This window comes from Quercus robur, chromosome 8, assembly GCF_932294415.1.
Source record: "Quercus robur chromosome 8, dhQueRobu3.1, whole genome shotgun sequence".
Lineage (NCBI taxonomy): Eukaryota > Viridiplantae > Streptophyta > Magnoliopsida > Fagales > Fagaceae > Quercus > Quercus robur.
Window position 1 is genome coordinate 37,253,654 of NC_065541.1, and position 3,766 is coordinate 37,257,419.

A 3,766-nucleotide genomic window follows, 5' to 3' on the forward strand; every position below is an offset into this window, starting at 1 on the left:
CACGGATGATTTGTTTATGAATAGGGAAAACCATCGAGGCAAAACCCCATCGGGTGATTTTAAGTTCACCACTCCTAAGAATCCACTATTATCAATCACAAGCGGTTACAAGTATAAGGAATCTTACCAAACCCTTTGGCCTATCCCGAAATACTAACCTGTAGTTGAACCCTTACCCCAATACCCAATTGGACTTTTATTGTAGCGACAATCTTTCCCTTGATGTGTGAATTCCAGTACGTAACTAACCAATGTGCATGGATCCCAGTATGTGACTAACTCCAACAACTTAAAGAGGTTGTTGGCTGCAAAGTTCTTCAATTCATCAACAATGAAGATCAGGAAGCTCCTTGGTCACAAAACCCTTGGCGTAAAGACGCAGTAGGTTCTTTAGAGAGAATAATGAACTAGGGCACTTTCTGTATGTGTTATCCATGTATAACTGCTTTTAAGATAAGCCTTATATGTATCTAGGGTTGTGAGAAAAGAAACCCTACACATACATGTCAGCTAGAGCCAAAAATCAAATCTGAAAATTCTGATTTCATAGATCTTGATAGATTCAACTTCTGTCGAGTTTCGACTTTAAATCTCGATAGAAGTCTTTTTGTCGAGATTGCTGTTGAACTTTAATGAACAGCTCTTTTTTACTTGTTTCTTGGTCAGATCTTCATGGCTTTAACACTTGACTTGAACAACATGTTTCTTGAAGTCTTAAACCCATCCCAGATCTACCAAATTACAAGTAAAGTACATTTTGTCAAAGGATTAGTCAATTACATAAAATATGTCCCTAACAAAGATATTATGAAGAAAAAAAAAGTACTACATCCACAACAATTTCATAACAAATCTTTAGTGGTAAATTATTATTCTAATTTAAACTTACCAATATCATCACTTTTTATAATGAAAATATTGCAAACATAGTATTTCTCTTGTGAAAATATTAAGACATTTTGTTGCCATTACAATATTCTCACAACTACTGAGGTGTCAGTTTTTTACAAGTCAAAGTAAAATATAACAAAGTTGTAAAAGTATTATGAAAATGTTGTGCCATTCTTTGTGTTTCTAAAATTATTTTTTTATTAGTCAATTTTTATTGAGCCAAAATTTACTGTTTCACGTACAGTTTCTTGGGTTGAATTTTTATATTTTATTTTATATTTCTTTTTTCTTTATGCACCATTTTAAGTAAAAACACATAAAATTAGGATTAAAACATTTTTCGTCCTTTATGTTTGGGAAAATTTACAATTCCTCCTTAAACTTTAAAATCAAGCAATTTCCTCATTAATATTTTGGAAAAGAACAAACATGTCATATTTCAATAAAACCCTAGTAAAAGCTTATTATTCTTAAAATATTCCATTGTGTAGTGGCTAAAATACTCCCACTAAATTTTAACATCCCAAAAATTTTCTTCACTTATTTTGAGTTTTAGATGGTAGTAATGCTTAGAAAGTTGGAATGGTAATATAAGGTGTTTTATTTGTTACCTAGAGAATATTGATTTTTTAAATTTAAATTTTCAAAACTTATAATTTATCTAATGAAAAATTTGATGACACATGTCTTTTGTTATATTTTTTTTCTTGCCTAAAATGCATGTTCATAAAACCTAATTAAGCTAAAGATTACACCTAAACTCATGTAAAATAATAAAGAAGAAAGTATGAATGAAATTTTTTTTCATTGTGTATGGTTGAAGGTATTTGATGATGAGTTTTAATTGTAGCATATGATATCATTCATTGCAAAAATTTAAATATTGTGACAAAGTTTTAGCAAAACTTAGTTGCTTATTGTTGGAAGATAATGATATTCGTTATCATTCTTAAAAGTTTTTAATGAGTGGATATTGCCTTTAGCAAATAAGTATCAGAATTTTTATATGAATGAGATTAGTTTTGTATGGCATACATTTTTTATGTATATAGTTTCATACTTCTTCAAATAATAATTTTATCTTAATTTTCTTACACAAGAGGTAGCACGTGCCACCCACACTACTAATTAAAGAAAACGTGAATGGCACTAAGAATAGATTTTGAATTTTTTTTTTTTGGTTAATTCTTAATTGAGATAGGATCTGCTCTCATACACTAAAGAAGTGATCTGAAAAAATATTTTGAATCAATAAAAAATTCCATGTTGTAGTGGTTGATGCAAATAAAATTGGCCATTTGTCCAGCTACACAGTAGATGCCTTTAATTTAAAAAAAAAAAAAAAAAAAAAAAAAAAAAAAAAAAAAAAAAAAAAAAAAAATCAAATTTCTTAAACCAATCACATATACCGACGGAAAGCCACAACCAAAAATAAAAAAGTAATCCGACCTGCCGGATTCGAACCAGCGACCTAAGGATATCAGACAGGAGTTTTCCCACTACAGTCCTCCGCTCTACCAACTGAGCTAAGGTCGGTTTTTGTATCATTTTCTCTTAAAATATAATAGAAGCTTAATCTTTTAGCAGACCACCATTATAAAGCAAAAGTAAACAACTAATCATAAAGGAGCGTTGCTACGAAGCAGTTGGATAGCATTAGGCTTTTGATACTGTCAACTATAAAAATGAAAACCACGAACCTCCCATCTCCCTAGTAGTTATTTACTTTAGGGTAAATTCCATTAACATTTTATGAGGATTGAAATTTGGGTTAATACTTAAGACTAATCAGGTCAAAGACTCTTCAAAACAGACCAATTTAGTTCCCAAAGCCAGCTTACTCCCTAAAACAATTGAGAAAAATAACTAATTGTTTAGAGATTAAGTTGGTTTTAAGGACTAAGAGTCCGTTTGGGAACAGTTTATTTAGCTGAAACTGAAAATTTTTTGTTGTTGAAAATACTGTAGATAAAGCTAAAAAGTAACTGAAACAGTACAATAGAATTGTTGAATAATATCAAAAAGTGTAATGAGACATACCAAAAATAAGCTAATTAATAAAAAAGATGGCTTTTAAAGCCAATACCAAATGCAACCTAAATTGGCTATTTTTAAAAAGTTTTGGATTTGATTGTCATTATTAACCCAAATCTTAGGATATGTTGGTAGAATTTACCTTTTACTTTATTATAATGATATGACACTACTTGGCAATTGTTCAATGATCTTTTAATTGTATTTAGTAGGATTTTTTTTCTTAAACTAGATTTAAGCCTAAGACTTACTGCCAAAATTCATTTTATTTTCTTTTATAATATAAACTTATAGTCTTTGAGAAACTATTACCTCCTCTTACTAATAGATGCTTAATTTGAAGATAAATAAGAGGAAACAAGATGTTAAAACTAGACTTCCATTAACAGGATTTTTAGTTTTTGAAAACGAATTGGATGTGGCTCAGTTAATATACACTGAATACTCATTAACTTGTTGTGGTCATATTTAGTGTTAGACCTTGGTAAGTCTTGTTTCTATTAGGCTTATGCCCTAGTTTGATGTTGAGGTGAAGTATAGGATTTTAAGCCTGATCCATGATAGGTAGATGTTCACCACATATATAGGACTAGGTTCTCTCTCCACTCTGAACAGCAGCCTAGATCTCATTCTTTTAGAGATTAGGGTGGCTTGCCCCGTTGAGAGTCACCTTGAAAGGAGGCGTATCCTGGGCCATTTGTTGAGTGGGCGCATGTGATTTCATTACAGCCACTAATACTAATAAGGTTTGTTAATGGTGTCTAAAGGTATGTATCTAAAGTCTAAACTCTCATTGATTTATTGATTGTTTGTATTCTAGTATCTAGCATGTGTATTACTT

General features: G+C 30.5%; 1 non-coding gene across 1 annotated transcript; it reads right to left on the reverse strand.

Moving 5' to 3' along the window:
- Positions 1–2,334: 2,334 nt before the first annotated feature.
- On the reverse strand, positions 2,335–2,427 carry TRNAY-GUA (transfer RNA tyrosine (anticodon GUA)). The gene is made up of 2 exons: positions 2,391–2,427; positions 2,335–2,370 (listed from the first exon to the last, which is right to left on the reverse strand). It is a non-coding gene; the product is annotated as a tRNA-Tyr (tRNA).
- Positions 2,428–3,766: the final 1,339 nt, after the last annotated feature.